Below are 16,869 nucleotides of genomic sequence, written 5' to 3'. Positions count from 1 at the left end.
GAAATCTAAAGGACTTCCTTTTATATAAGAAAATGAAACTATAAATTCATGACCAATGAAGTGCATAGTTGCACAGTTTGCTACATTCAGGTTTTGCTGATGCTGTATGGTGTCCCGAATGATTATGGCAGCTAATGTTAGTAGACTTTGGATATGAACGTGCAACTCAAATCAGTTTACTGTTCTCTGATCCACTACGACTGTTTCAACTTAGGTTATATCCTCTGGGAAAAAACTCTTTAAAACACACCTGTTCAAATGGAAATGTATTTTTCTGTACTTGTTTTATTTGTATTCTCATTTGACTCTATTACAGTGGCAGCATTACGCAAAAACTACCCAACCATTTTTATTGAAACTTTATTGAAATATTGATGCTACTAAGGAAGAGGGGGCTTTTTTTTTAGGCATTTTCACCAATGTCTCAGAGTATAAATCATGCATCTTGATGAGAAAAATCTGACATATTAAGGAGATTTATATTTATGAGTCTGTGCAATTTGAAGTGAATCAAAATAAAAATCCAGATGTAGCAGATTTAAATGTGGCTTCAAAAGAGGAGTGTTAAGTCTGGGCAGGGGTGTGCTCTCTACTGAGTGTCCTAGTTTTAGAATGTACTTATTCTGAATTCTGAAATCATCACCTGTGGTCACAGAGACCGCCGTCTAGTGAATGTCACATTGGCAGAATCGCACGTATTTCCCATAAAAAGTTCCCACTCAAGTTACATGAAATATTCCAAGAGAAACAGAAGCTTGTGTAGCAACCAATCACTGTCACAGATTTTTAAACCATCCCTCCCTCTGTCCCCATAAACCAATCAAACTGCAAACCTCTCCACAACTGTTTTACTTCCAATTGTTTACACATTTGTATGTTATCCACATTTGACTGTGAGACAGCGGTGACACGTGCGTGGATCGATCTCATGACGTTTGATTTTAAAAGATAACTTTGACCAAAGTGCGTTTGTTTCAACCTCTCATTCCATCTCAATCCTTTCCTGTGTCTACGAATGTCATGTTCGTGTCCCAGTTTTGATGCTGCACCAGGGAACATGGCTTTAAGCAACGCAGACATGGACAGAGAGGTGTATGGGTAATGCAGCATGAGACTGTCTGTCGTATCGCATGTGCAGGATGTAGCCTGCAGGAGGGAGGAGAAAGAGAAGAGGTGGGGAAAAAGGAGAGCGTAGCTCTGAGGAATCACAGTCCCTGTCGCCTCACTTCTCCCAGGGGGATGACTGTGTGCTTTCCCCATCCGCCTGAGGTGTGTGTTGAGTGGTGAGTGTGTGTGTGTGTGCATGTGTGTGTGTGGGGAGGGGGGTACAGCCTTGTAAGAGCTGAAGGGCCCTGCAGGGACCTCGACTTCTGTCGTCCCCAGACCCACAGCCATGTGCTGTAGTTGGCAGCCCTGTCCCTTCTGTGCCCAGCCTCGGGTCACTCTGGGAGGGAGGGAAGGTAGGGTGAGTTGGGGAGGGGCGGCACAGTGGGTTTTAGCTAGCAAAGGTTTAGAGGGCGAGTACTGTTGAGCATGAGTATGAATTACTTTCTCTTTCTGAAATTGAATTTAAGTGAAAAAGGGCTGCAAAAACACCTCTTGATTTGTTCGACAGAATCAAATTCAGGGGGGAAAAGGATATTTACTCATCATTTCTTTTGATATGATACATTTCATGTTATTTAACAAGCCATCATTTCATGACTGCTGCCCTCTAAATTCCCCAAAGTTGCTTTATTTAAAGCTTTTTTTAACTAGAGGTGCACAAACCTCTCTCAAGGCCCAACAGCCCTCTTATCAAACCACATTTAAATTTACGAGACCAAAATAAGGTGAACATAGAAAAATAGTCTGTAAAGGATAATTATACTTAAACCATGGCCCATGCTAACTTTAAACTATCACCTCTGTTGTCGAGATTCAGAGAAAGGATGACTCGTGGAAACTCGTTATATCATCTACGATAACTTTTGGACAAGGGATAGAAAAATAAATCAGAGTAAATTTGTCAGCATTCAGTAGATCCTGGTTAAATGTGCAGGCTGCAGAAACAGCACAGAGATGTCCATTTTAATTAGAAAGCACCACAGAGGTTGGTTGACACAGAGATAACTTGGGCGAGGAGCTGACTGAACTTGAGCTGCTTCATTTAGATCGAATTTTGTTCAAATGAGAGATCATTTTCAGAGTATAACTTGAAGGGGTTCATTAAAAAACGTCACATATCCATTCTAGGTGAAGGAGAAGAGCTTAACTTTTCAAAAGTGTCCTCAAAAGCAGAGCTATTTTTAAAGTGAGGGTCTTCATCTACCTTCAATAATCTGAAGTGAGTTTCACTTTAATCAGAAGAGGTGTCACATTACTCAAACTGCTGATTGTCAATCATGTAAAATGCATTCATGCAGGAGGAGTAATATTTAATTAGGTATTATGACACTACCTTGTTCAAACAGGGATGACAAAGATGTGGCGGATGTCCCACGGCTCAGTGGCCTAATTTTCACCCAACACCAATGCCACTATAGTGACACATCATCGCACAGCACAGGGGAGATTCTTCAGCCTGTCTCATTATCATCACGAAGAAACCTGCTTCCATTCGCTCAGAATGGCTCGATGACGTCCAGCGGTCTGACACAAGGACACAACTTTTTCCTCGTTGAGGGGGTGAAACAGGAAGAATAAAGGTTTTAGATGGGAAGACTCAAAGACGGCTATCGCAGCTTTAAAGAAACACTAACTTTTTTTTTTCACGTTATTTGGCTGACTCAGTGATGTGGAACAGGGAGAATTCATTCTCACTCCTCACCCTGGACGTCTGTTCTTGCTCTATTTAACTTTAGTGAGTGGTTACGATCTCCTGTGAGAAGTGTGGAAATGACTGATGTCTGTCTTATCTCCAATATTCAGCCAGGAAACTTGAAATATGAACAATTCTAAACACAGTTTGTTGTATTTGTTACAGCAGCAGCTCTTCTGGGTCAGGAGGCAGGGGATCATGGGTAATATCTACCATTCGGTTGTGCTAAATGTTATGTTTTAGCAAACAACATTAAACCGACCTTTCCTTGAAACTTTTCAGTTTCCTAGAAGCAACATGGAGGATGAAGTTTGAATCTAGAGAAAAATTCTGCATTATTTGACTGTCCTCTCAAATCAGGGATCATCAGTTTTCACATCACGCAAATGACGTCTAGTTTTCGGATGGAGCAGCAAGGTAACGTCCTGCTTCCTTGGAGATTCTTTTACTCCTCACTCCAAGATTGTTCGAGCTCGGAGCCAATGATACATTTTACAACCAGCAGGGTGGCATGTATGTGCTTTCCACTGCTGCCAGAAACACAGAGTAGAGAGATACAAGAAAGACAGAGGGAGGGAGGGAGGGAGGGGGTGGTCATAAATGCAGAGAGGAGACAATCCCATTGGCTCTGCTTTCATCAGATAGGTGGCACCGTTAGCTAATCCCCGGGTTTAGCTGTGTGTCGCCTAGCACGGCACCCAGCCGGGTGTCGCTGGGGCCACCCTGGCAGATCTGGCGGGCCATGTGGCAATCCCAGCATCCCTGGGGAGGTTCACAATCCCGCCATGTGGCATTTACCTTCTGTGCAGGTGGCCTCGCTGGCCCCTCACTGGCTACCACCGGAGTTAAAGAGTCAACTTTTGAACACTTTGGCAGCGAGAGTTTAAAAACTGTTTGTACTTTAAAACCCACCAACAACGCAGCTTCATGTTAGTAAACTGCACATCACACACATTTTCCAACCCACTTTCAGACTCTTGGCATCCTTCGCAGAGCATAAAACCCTGAATGTGATTCTTATCTTGAAGTACAGACAGACAGGCGGCAAAACGATTTGGCTTTCAGAGCTCCAGAGTTCAGGCTTTTCTGGGGTTACAGCCGGAGTGAAAGCTGCACTTTTTGCGTGTTGGCAGCTCTGAATAACAACCCGTCAACTGCTGCTCCACGTCTGTAAACTCATCAACTAATCTTGTGTATCCCTCCTGTCCATCCCTATTCCGTTTTCTTTTACCTGATCTCTGACTACTAGGGTATCTACATGTGGTGCTCAAGTTTATATCCACTAAGCAGCATCGCAACTACAGAACAGTGAGCACTGCACCAAATGTGCCCATTCATTGATCTTCATGTGACGTGCTTCATTTGAAATTGAGATCAAGGCCTGACAGTCCCGTCTAAATATGCCTGATTGTCTTCATGAATTCTCTGGGATATCTGTGAAAATTAAAAAAAAAAACATTTTACCTCCTTGGCGAAAGTAAATAAATACTTTTAACCTTTTACTTTATTAAAGATTAATAACATTTCAGTTTTTTCATCCAGATCTTCTGCTTAAAAAGACATCAAAACCTTTAACGAAAATAAGAAGAAACTACTTTTAAAATTAAAAAGTATTGTTTTTTATTATTTTTCTATATTTTTACTTAATAACTTACTTATTCATTTTTATTTATTTGATCTCATGCATAACCATTTGGGACTTCTGAATTATTTCAATTTATTATTCATTTATTTAATTATTTAGTTATTTATATATTTATTCGTCTGCATACATAATGACTTTTTAATTATTATGCATAATTCTTCTCAGAAATTATTTTATTTCCTATCTCATTGATTTATTCATTTTTCGAATAAAACGACTTAAACATATATATTTACTTTCTTGTGTGTGTGTATCAGAGGTGAAATAAAGAATTCTACGTCATTATTTTGGGATGTTATTTTATTTGTATCCGTTTATTGTGTTTTATTTATGCATTGATTTACTCACTTATTGTCCGTGTGCAGTGACTATAACCCTCCTCGTGTTGGCTGATGCGAATACTGCTGATAGAGGCGATATCTCATTCTGCTGTTGCTCCTCATTGTGAACAGTTTCACCCAAAATGTAAACATTGCACCTACACAATACCCGTAATATTTCAGCGCGGTAATCCTCAATCAACAGGCCCCACTGGGGGAAAACGGCATCCTCTGTGTGTGTCTATGTTTGTGTGTATGTGTGTCTGTGTGTGTGCTGGCTGGCATCAGGCCAGTTCCTCCCTCTGTACCAAACGCTGAGCCGAGTCAGTTGCTTAGTGGAAACAGACAAGCCAAATCGGCGCAGAGTGACCTATTTTGTTGCTGTGTGCCGCTGGGAGTGTGTTTTTCCCTAAACTAACCCCTGCCTGCTTGTTGCAGCTCGCGTCTCTTTTCTCTCCCTCTTTCACCTCCAAATGGGAGGAGAGGGGAGGGGGGAGAGAAACCGAAAATTGCCCGGCAGTGGATGAACGGCCTCAGCGCCACACCTACTGATGTGGTCCGAGCTCTTCCCCTCTCTTCCCCTTTTCGCTCTCCACCCCTCTTCAGAGGCACCTAATTATGAAAACCCTGACTCATTTACATGGCTATGTTTGATCTAAATTACACTCCAAACCACACCAAATTAGGATCATCTGTGAATGTAAAACACTTTTTTTTTCTTCTTTCTACCCCCCCCTCTCGAGTTCTGTGTTCTTGCAGCGAGCTCTGCAGGGCACATGTTCAAATGATGAAGGGGGGATTTACGGTTTTTTAACGTTCTCTGGAGACCTGAGACCTGTCCCACCCCGCCGCCGACTGAGAGCGACTGGAGTCACCCACAATTATCCCAGGATCTGATCTGCACCCCCCCACCCATCCCATGCCCAAATTAGACTGAGCCTCCTCTGACTGATTCGACGTAGACGCAGCACATTAATTACAATATGCCAATGGCTGGCCGGGGCTAATTGCAGGCACTTATTATGCATTCATGTTCTCATAATGTACATCATCTTTCTGTGCCTCTTCTGCCTCATTCCAGACTTGGCTGTTTGTTTTATTCTATTATCAACTCACTGTTTTCTCAAATATCTTAAAGCTGCACACTGTCGCACTGTATGGTTTCTGGTTATTTTAAGTTGCCAAATGCAACATTAAAATGATTAAATTCAGCAAATAGAATTTGATTTATGATTTTATACTGCGCTCCGTTTTATGTTTGAGACATATTTATGCATTTAACATTTTCTGGGAGTGTGCAGTGGCAGAAAAGACACAGCAGCAAAGCTAAACATCAAGTAATAATTGGAGTTGGCGTCAGAGTGAAATTAGCCAAGGTGGGAACTTTGCTGTATCCAGGAGATAGAATAGTGGTAATTGTGATAATCTTTGGCTCCACAGAAATTCCATCCACCATACAGAAATCAACTATTTTGGATATTTCAGATAAGGATTTTCCATTTTCTTGGTTCAATATTTTCTGTTTTTAAAGATAATTTTGGGGCATTTAACCTATTAACATATTTTTCGACTCTACTCATCGGGTGGTCTGTTCATGTAAGCAGCCTATGAAGTTGCTGCTGCAGTCTGGTTAGGAATACCATGTTACCTAAAGAGGCGACGTCCTGCAGGTGCAGTTTTACAGTTTTGTCTTATCAAGCTGTGTCCTTGTCTTTGACGCAGCTGATCTGGACATTCGACTTTTCCAGCTAGCCCCCTTGTAAGGAGAGAAAATGTCCAAAAAGAGCAAGTGGCCTTGTTGCTGCTCTAACAACAGAAAGAATGCAAATATCTATATAAATATAACAAGTCGCAGATGAAGATGTCAACTTGGAAAGACAATGAGATGGGAGGGCTTTTGGTAATAAGGGCTGATGCTCATGTCGGTGTGCTTTAAACAAAACCACATGATTTCCGCAGTGGAATTTATTCTTCAGGCCCTGCTTCCTGAATGCTCTGCCCAGGCTCCACCCCTGACCTGAATGCTCCGGACATGTTCCTGTTGTTTTGAACGCGTCTGACCCGCGCAATCTCCTACTGCGTTCTTCGCGTGTGAACTCAAGTCATTTTTCAATCTTGTTTTTTGAAAGCGGCTTTAGTTTTCCATGGTTGTGAACGCAGCTCTGGTACTTTTTCTTTTTGGAATCTGGAAGGAATCAACTTTACAACTAAGTTATTGTGTTGCATTGTTGTACAACACAACACTGCGGAATTTTGATTCAAGGCTCATTTAATAACTTTTTCTACACAGCTCTAAAGCGTCTTTCAGTCTTCTTCACATCTTTGTTTTATCATTTATCATCATTTGTTTGATTGAAATTTGAATTGTATCTATTTATGCAGGTCCATCTGAATATATCTGAACTATTGAATAAATAGTACATATGAATACAAATGTTCCTGTACCCACCCAATTCAAAGCAGATAGGTTTGCTGTTAGCAACACCTTAACATTTCCTGACAGTTTATCAAGGTGACTGACATGTGATAGGACTAGACCTAAACCTCAAAAGGACACAAGTGCATGGATAAAAATATTCCGGCCTGTTGCCTCCAGGTTAAAAGTTGCAGTTTGCACCTATTTGAGTTCAGGCAGTTGCCTCTTGCCGCCGATTGGAGCCACCAGAGTACTGAGTCGCCTGGTGCAGCTTTTGACAGAAACGGCTGATTATTGAACTAAGATCAAACATCTCCCCACAAATCTTTGAACCGGCAGCCAAACTACGGAGAGGACTGCTATTCTGAGAAGTTTGTTTTCATGCCTTCTGTTGTGGTTTGACTGGGCGGGCGAGCCGTGCCTCGTTCCCCCCAAATCCGCAGAGCCTGGATCCAATAAACCACAGTATCTGAGTGTGGCGGTGTGGTTGGCAGAGGCACGACGCTTCAATCTACCTACTATACCCCCTTCACTCCTCAGGCTGCAGCCTAGGTGCTTTTTCTTTTCCCCTGAAGACTTAATTCACAACAAATGTCTTTTATGCTTTGCTCCTTTTCTCTTGATCCCAGAAAGCTAGAACATTCCTTAAAAACAGTGAACCAAAAAGCTTAAAGCACACAGGTAAACAGCAGCTTCGCCTGAGGACTGAAATGTCCCTGTGAAGTGAAGGATGATGCTTTGTTGACACAAGTCTTCTTGATTTCAGCCATTGTGCTGATTTCTTTAATTTGTGGACCTGGAAACGCACGCACACCGAGCAAATTGCTCCTGATAAAGTTCAAACAGACTCTGACAGGGTAGTTGGGGTTAAAGATGAATGTAATACTGCTGGATTCTACTAGAGCTGAGCGCCTGTTTGCTTCAAAACGGAGCCATAATGGGATCAAACACATCAGTCCTTCCTCTCTGTCTTTTGTCATCTCTCCCCTTTTTTCACCTCCAAGCTTCGCTGTAGCGTTTAGTTTATTTTCACATACACTGCTCGCAAAAGGGGGGATTAAAAAAAAAAGACTGATACAAACAGAGTGGTTGAGGCAACAAAAATCCAGAGGGGTTTATAAACACATCTTTTTCGAAAAGAAGAAGAAAAAAAGAGGATTAGATTGCTGCTGTCATGGAAAATGCCTGTAACTGCAATTTGGGTGTTTTTCTTTGGCGTACCTGAATTCAAACTTTCCATGGTCATTTAGTGAGCTGTAATATGTTGAGAACTCTGTGACCCTCAGGGAGATTTAAACTCAGCAACTTCAAAAAATCGTTTAATGAATGAAAACAGGAAAGTGGCATGAAGATTGCAGGGTATATGTTTGTTGTTGCAAGATATTTTTTTTTTTCTTACATCATCACAGCTGTCCTGATGGATTCCAAAGTGAACTGGCCTATTGTATTTTGTGTATTGACTGTGTTGTGGCAAGACTATAGTTTGTAAATAAAGACAAAGTGTCTCCACTTCCTCCCACTATTTATAAATTAAGCCAAAATATCCCGCACACAAAAGCTGCCATACTGTGACCGATCACATCATTTGCAGCCACAGTTTGCGAGTCAGTCTAAATTGTCGATCATGATATTTCACCCCATTTTTAAAGCATTAAAAAACTCAGGAACATGACCACTTGACACCATTATTGGAAAAAAAACATTTAACCTGTATTTAAAAGAAATGTATTAGGGCCCTGTCCCCCGAAACCCCACCTCCTCCATGTCAATTCATGGGACAGGGTCAAAAATCAATCAATAAATCCATGAATCAAATTTGTATTGCCCATTTTCACAAATCAAAATTTGTCTTATAGAACTTAACAAAGGGCGACATCCTCTGCCCTTAACCCTCAACAAGAGTCAACTATCAAAAACAACTATTAACAGGGGGAAAAAATGGAGAAGCCTCAGAGAGAGTGACATCTGAGGGATCCCTCTCCCAGGACGGACAGAAGTGCAATAAAAGACAGACTATTTGTACCCAACACTGACAAAATACTTAAGTTCTAGAGCAACACTTACTCACAGATCTCATAACAGTGACTTCTTCCTGATCATTAAAAAAAACATTGTGTCCTAACATATTTGTACATTTACTGCTAGAGAGTACTGCGACTGAAAATATGTTTTCACTTTGGGTTTATGTACGACTCCATCTTTCTAGTTCAACAAGTGACATATTTCTCTCACTACAGTGAGTACTGATTGAAGCCTGGCCTTTAATTAGGATGTCCCATAGGGTGTGGACGTCCTCATCCCAGGCAAAAGTTTTCTCTGATGCTTAGAACATTATAAAAGCAATTTCGGTGGATCCGTAAATCTACACAAAATAGCAGGAGAGAGGACAGCTTCCACTCTGATATCTTTCATTTCTTATATCCATCCTGTGAGCCATGGCCTCTGAGCCTTTATAATGTTGTTGGTGATTACAAGAAATTCCATTATTTGAATTTCAAGACAAAGCAATTCCCCTTAAGGTGAGAGAGAGCATAATGAAAAAATTAAAAGCAGAGTTGTAAATGCTGCTCAACGTGGGGGCAGGGGCATTATTTTGGAAAGAAGAATATTAAAATATTAAAAACCCTCAGCATCGTCTGACCTCTTTCCATTTCAATCAGAGACATAGGCCAAGTGTCAACATGCCAGTTAAAAGGCTCTCAGCTATTAACTTCAACAAGACACATTTTAAGTTCCCCCTTTGCTTTTTGATCTCCTGAGCTGCGTTCAACGGCGCTGAAACTGGGACCATTTGTCATAGCCAGGGGCACTGGGAAGCGGCGAGACGGGGACGCGCCATGAAAATCTGACTGTCAATGTGCCCTCCTCAATTTATTAAGTGGCCCTCAGAGCGCAGAGCCAGGATTTTGACCCTGATAATACAAAGCCTAGGGGGGAAATGGCATCGAGAAGCAAGCTCCACATCCTGTTGTGCTGCGGTCAAAATGAGATGCTAATTAATTACCATTGGCATCTTTAGCAATGCTTGTCAGCTCCTATTTGGTGTATCAATCTGTTATGGGATCAAACTGAGGCATGCAAGGCCGTTGCTGGTTCCTGCAGCCGCTGCAGTCGGCCGGGTGCAGAAGTGCCCCCCTCAGGTCACAACAAACGCTGGCTCAAAGCCCATGCTTAATAAGAAGGAGTTTAACTGCCCCACAGCACAAAATAACCATAATCAATCTGATCACATTATGGATCAATTGCAATGAATCAAGCAGCTGCTGAGATCTGTCGCCTCGCTCTGTGGCCCGCACATGAAGAAAAATCTAGTCAGTCTCAGAACTGAGTGCAAACTTCTACATGACCAGACGTCACGACACCTGCTGTAAATGTGTATAGTTCTACAGGGTGAAGTGCATCGTGGGAAATGTGGGAATTCTCTCAGTGGAGCATCAATTGACAGATTGCAGGGTCTTCCTGTTTGGAATAGGCTGGTTAGAGATTTCTGTCTGAAACTGTACAAGTAACCTGCAGTAGTTGAACCATGTAAAGACCAACTGGTGGACTCTGTCTACTCTTATCGTGATTGATTACGTCCCTTTCATTCTTAAGTCCCAGCCGCCGCTGCTACAGAGCTCCACTCGGCTATTTATTCAAAGTTTATCGATCTTGAACATATGGCGTCTCCATATCAAACCATATTCAACACTACACCCTCAACGATACACAAGTCAAGTGTGATGCTGATGAGGTGAACTGTTCTCGAGATATGTGAGCTACTGACAGGCAGGGAGTTGATAGAGTTTTATGTCATTGGTGCAGATTCAAACAAAAATCCAGAGTTAGTGAATTTCAATGTGGTTTCATAAAGGTGCTGTTGTATCTGCTATGATGAGTGCCATTCTACTTGGAGATATTGACGGTTAATACATTTACTCATTACTTATTGGTACAACTTAACATAAATATGTTTAGCTTCATTCTCTCTTCCATTTCTCTCTTTCATTTTTACAGTAAAAGATGATTTTATCATAACTGAGTTCACTTAATTTAAGTTAATTTGTGATTTATTCAGACATGTAAAAGTTATCTCAGTGAAAAAAATTGATTCATTTAGTATAAAACATAAATCAGTGTCGTATATCCATCTTTCTCACGTTGTAAGACAAAGAAATGTCACATAATTGAAAATAGAGCTGAAAAGCACTATATAAACAAATTAGGTTAATGCCCTTGAGGATGTGACAGTAATGGCTTCCACTGTGTACACAACCAACACACGATGGAGGAAAATATGCAAAATAAAGAAAATTAATCAAACAGGTTGACCAGGTTCCTGTTTCATCAGGAGGCCAACGGCAGCAGCAACAGTCATTAACCAGAGATAATAAGCACAAGGTCAGGAGATTTCTGAATTATCTCCCCTTCTCCCCACTGTTCTGTCAGACTCCTATGAAGTTGTGTTCAAGAGTGGGCTCACGTTAATCAGTGGATTAATTGCCACTTGCCTCTGAGTGTGTGGGGAATAAGGCCAATTTATCCAAGTCTCTCCTTCAGGAGGTTGCAGACAGGTTCTTGGAAGGAGAGGGGTCTGTCACAGTGTGTGTGGATTACTGTCACAGGCAGGGGTCTGTTTTCACAGATTCCGAAACGACACTATGAAGGTTTCACAAAGGTATCTACAGTACATGAATAGATGTGTTTATTAAGTGCAAGAACTTTTCATTTGTGCATCTAAAATTGCTGCATTGGTGTCGATGTGCATGGGAAGATCAGTGGTAACTCACTCGTACATACTAGTACCAGAACAAATCTGTTCATATGATTAGTTCTTGACCAGTTTCTCAGCAGTAGTACTGATAATTTAGAGGTTGTACAAAAATAATCGCTTAAAATGGCAGTAGTGAAAACAGCTCATCAACAGCACAAAAGCCCCTTTTAATTCATATCGAAAGTTTTCTTTAGTGAAGTTTTTCAAGCTCATTTGAAGGTCTGAGGACAGAGGGCGTTGTATGTTGTGCAGCCCTTTCGTGCAAATGTGTGATTTTGGCTCAACTTGACTGAAAAGCCCTTTAGTCAGTGTCTTTTCTGGATCTGTTTAATCAATGTACTTGTAGAAGAAGTTCTTCAAGTCAGAGGAAAATGGACTACAAGTGCACAAATACATGTGTTTTAAGTAAAAGCCCCTCAGGGTGAGTTTAGATACAGTAACCGTATTGATTTAAAGAAAAATGTATCTGCTCTGTCAGAGGTGCAAGACACATACACAGCTAAAATAAAACTGGTGTAGACGGAGTGTTAGAGAAGAGGCAGTAATTGTAGCTGGTGTAGAATCAATCCTGCAGCACTACCAGTAAAAGCAGGTCGAGGAGCAACAGCAGCAGTCATTACAAGCAGTCGTCATTAAACTACCTTCATCATACAGTATCTCAATGTATCTGTGCCAGTCTTAGTGCGAATATGTATCTGTTGTATACACAGAAATTGTGCTACTAATCGCTCTCCAGTGGAAAATATTACAAAGAAAATAGTGTAAATATTTAATTCCACGTCCTCCTGCAGTCGCTCCGTATTTATCTCATTTAAAAAATGTTTAGTCGTCTTGTCTGTGTGGAACAATCCTATTGCTTTAGCATCTCGTTCTATAGTGTTGCATTATCCACCGAGTGCAAACTGTGCATCCCTTTAATAACTCCATGTCAATGTGATTAATGGACATTGCTTAATAAATTTCCTGTAATTAAGTGTCCACCTGCAGCTTGCCTGGAATCAATTACCTTTTTGTTTATGCAATTTCCTCGAGGTATTTAGTTATGTGCTTCCATTATGGAGTTGTAAGATAATATCTGCTTGTTCTGCTAATTCCTGTGTTACCTTATGTGACATAGTGGGCTAAAGGCCTGCAGCAAAGAGGAGGGCAGAGCAGATGGATGGCAGTGAACGCAGCACTCGTACTTCATGGCTTTAATGACTGATGTTTGCTGTTTGGTAGAAGTTAATGAAAAGACAGAATAATAATGCACCTTATTTTTACAGTCTATCTGTATCATGCTTTTCCTGACGGCCACAGAGACCGGTGTATTAAACATAATCAGAACAAACATACCGCACATGTAAAGAGACAATGAAAATACAGTTTATGTTCAGACTAATAAGAGATGAAATCGATAACGTGTAAATTATGACCAGAGGGTTGCCAGATCTCGTCTGAACACCAGATGGAAAATTGTCCAACTTCCTTCCCTGAATGCAAAGCAAAAAGTTGTGGCTTCAGCTATTTTTTTAAAGAGGCATCTCTACTAAGTTGAGTTGGTTTAGTCATCATAAGGAGTGCTCTGAAAACAGCTGTCTTTTGTCTTAGACTGAGAAAATAACCCTGATGATGTCATAGTGGTATAATCAGGGTGATCACAGCTTGTGTTTAGAGATCACAGTTTTTAACTGAGTGGATGTTTTCTTAGAATAGACAGTCAGGCTGAATTCCCTGACCGCCTTAAAATGGCTTAAAGGTAACTCCACACAACTTCCTTCCTCATTTACTATCTGGGGTTTTTGAATATGCTAATACGGCCCAAACCTTGTTCCCTGTCTGCTCACTCTCACAGCGCCACCTGCAGGCGAGGAGCCATTTCCAGTTACTGAGCTCCACCCACAGGTTGACATGTTGGTTTCTTTTCAAACAGGCATTTGTTTGCTGCAGTGTTAAGGTGGAAATACTCAGCCATGATGCCGACTGCTTACTTCACTCACAGAAAGGGGCTTTCTCTATGATTTTCTTTTATTGCAACTTGGGTCCAAAATGCACCTTATTCACAGCAGACATTTTGATATAAAATTATAAATAAACAGGTTTTTACTAACAACATCAATGGTTCAATCTGTTCTATTCAGGGTTGTTTACCTACTACGTATTTTATGTTAAAATGGCAACTGTGAAGGCCTAATTATAGCTGTGGCAATCGTTTCTATTAGTTCTAACCCTGTGTGAAGTAATTGCAGAAGTTTGCAGAAGCAGTCGGTTACTGAAACAATCTCAGTTCTGTTTCTCTTCATAAAAAATTGGGCAACAAATCACCTAAAAACCAATGTACTGAATTTAACAATGAACATCCATGCCACCACCTTCCTGCACCCCTCTGACAGTACTAGCTTTACTGACTCTCCTAAAATGTGAATTTTTACACAGCACAACTGTTGGTCTGCATCAGACAGTCGTGCGGTCATGAAATCAAATGACTCATTAGTGCAACAAGGGTGACCTTTTCATAAGGGCGGTGACATGTGAGGAAGGTCACCGTGGTTAAATGGCACACCCCTAAGTGACTGTCAATCAAGCAACTGCCACCGTGTCGCCTTCCCGTCATCGTGCAGCAAATATTATGCAAGCACGCTGGGTGGAATTAACCTTCCGCAGCTCGTGTGCGTTGCTGCTTGAACAGCTTCCAGATTCGTCAAAAATGAACAGCTATTTAAAATGTATGAATTTTTATGGTCAGCTGTGAATATACACTCAACAAGCTGGTTGTTTAGAAGATTTAGTTTCCAACCACCTGTAAAGACGACAGCAGTCTGAGGCGAAATGACTCAGGCAGCCAACAGCCCAATTTTCTGCCACTTTCTGAGGTATCCAGGTCTGGCATTACTTCAGCTCTGCTCCAGGGCTCATCAAAAGTAAGTGAAGGTGTGAGATTAGAAATTGTGTTTTGTGCTTTCTTTCTCGTCTCTCGCGCTGTAGCTTAACGTTAGCGGCTTCATGCCCTGACAAGAAGTGACTGCAGGCACTCGAGGTGAGTCTGTGCGGGAAATCAGTTTAGAAATTACTGTTGGTGGGAATAAGTGTGGCGCACATGAATGAGAAATAGATGTCAGTGTGCATTTCAGCAGCCAATCACTTGAGTAGGGCTCTCCAGGAACACAAGTGAGAAGTGGGCAAATAATTGGACTCCCCGTGTCCTGTTAAAATATGGGTAATGGTAAAGGGAGCCAGGGAAGGTGTACTTCAACCAGCACAACACCCAAGATTTGATAAATATGAAAGAGGAGGCAATTGAGGCTTTTAATCCAGCTTCCCCAAATTAAAAAAAGGTTGCAGCGATAATAAATGCATCCACCAGACAGCAAAGCATTTAAAAAGTATGTCAATCTGCATCACTCGATTCAGACCGAAGCGCACATGGATATAATAAACTAGCCAGAGACATATTAACTTCTTGTCTTCATCAGAGAAAACTTCTTCTAACTGTGCGTCTAAGAACATTAACACTGATTCTTTACAAATGAAAATGCTGTCAAGCCAGTATGACAACCTTGAGTTGACTGTGAGACTGAACCTGCAGACTGAGGATAATTTGAGTTTTCCACACCTGAAACTTTGACACACACATACTACATCAGTCGTGGTGTCAGTTAGGTGAGCAGCATGTTTCATGTTGTTAACTTTGTTGCCAGGGTAATATCATTATCAGCATCACCACCATCCACACTAGTTCAAATGTACCAAATGAACGACCTCGTGATTAAAACACTATATCGTCAGGGGTGAAGACTGCAAGCAAACCTTTAAGCTCTATTGTTTAATGCCGTCTCAATTTCGTGCAAGTGGTCCGAAAGTTTGAATTATCCAAATGAGGAACCGAACCGTGGTTCAGTTTGATCTGGACCACCTCTTTTGGTCGGACTAAATTTTGGTTCATTGATCCAAGGCCCCTTTCACACCTGTTATTTTGTGTCAGGATAAACTGAATAGTGTGAAGGCATTAACTAAGAGAGACCCAACAAACCACTGCATTATTCACAGCTGCAGTTATTTTTAAAAAGGTCAAACTGGAACATTTTCATTCATTAATATAATTTGGTTAGGAATAATTACATGTTATTTAAAATATTGTTGCTCCTTGGTCACATTTTGGTTTTGCGGTAATAGATGCACACTCAGCTTACATATGTCACTGTCTCTACACAGCATGATCAGTCAGTAATTATGTTATTTGCATTATCACAGTGAAGCTGAAGAAAACCATACACCCTTCAAGTCTGATAGGCAGAGTTTAATTGGTTCAAATATCAGTGCCAGAAATAGACTCAGCAGCAGCGAGCATTGCATAACTGTAATTTAGTTTGTTCTGGGTCAGCGGGTCTCGGCTCACTGACGGTGCAAACGTTAAAAAATGTGACAATTCTTGTTAAACACAGTGTGAACGATGCAGATCAGCATGCAAGATTCAGCCTGGAGGTTACAGACGGTTTTCAATAAAGGTTCAACAAGACTTCCTAATATTTTCTTCACTTAATAATGATGTTCGGCAGCAGTTTTATGTATTTCATGTACCCTACAACAAAGAAAGTCTTGGCTATATGATGTTTTTGACTCTAAATTTGATCCATGAAATCTTTTTTAAACACATGCAACATTGGTCTAATCAATACTGGCTCTAATTAGATGAAATAATACAGAAATACTGTGCAGGCTGCATTTTTACATAGACATGAGATGTAGCTTTATTGGATGTTAATATATTTTAACATATTATAACAAACTCTTTTGGAGTAAGCTAAAATAAATATGAAATAAATCAAGTCTAATGTCTATATTGCAGGTTGGAGAAGTACCTGAGTGACAACAATGAATGTTTAACATTTAATCTGGCCAATAGTATTTGGACAACTCTGTGGTTATTTGTGATGAAGGGAACACATTGACAATATA

The 16,869-nt window shown here is 40.9% G+C and overlaps 1 long non-coding RNA gene across 17 annotated transcripts in view; it reads right to left on the bottom strand.

Annotated features, from left to right (window-relative positions):
* The window catches only part of LOC109639012 (uncharacterized), a 213,311-nt gene that overhangs the window by 101,880 nt on the left and 94,562 nt on the right, over positions 1-16,869 (bottom strand). The window lies entirely within an intron of this gene.

This window comes from Paralichthys olivaceus, chromosome 24 (assembly GCF_024713975.1).
Source record: "Paralichthys olivaceus isolate ysfri-2021 chromosome 24, ASM2471397v2, whole genome shotgun sequence".
Classification (NCBI taxonomy): Eukaryota; Metazoa; Chordata; class Actinopteri; order Pleuronectiformes; family Paralichthyidae; genus Paralichthys; species Paralichthys olivaceus.
The sequence above is the reverse complement of the archived record's forward strand: the minus strand, read 5'-3'. Positions and strand labels throughout refer to the sequence as shown.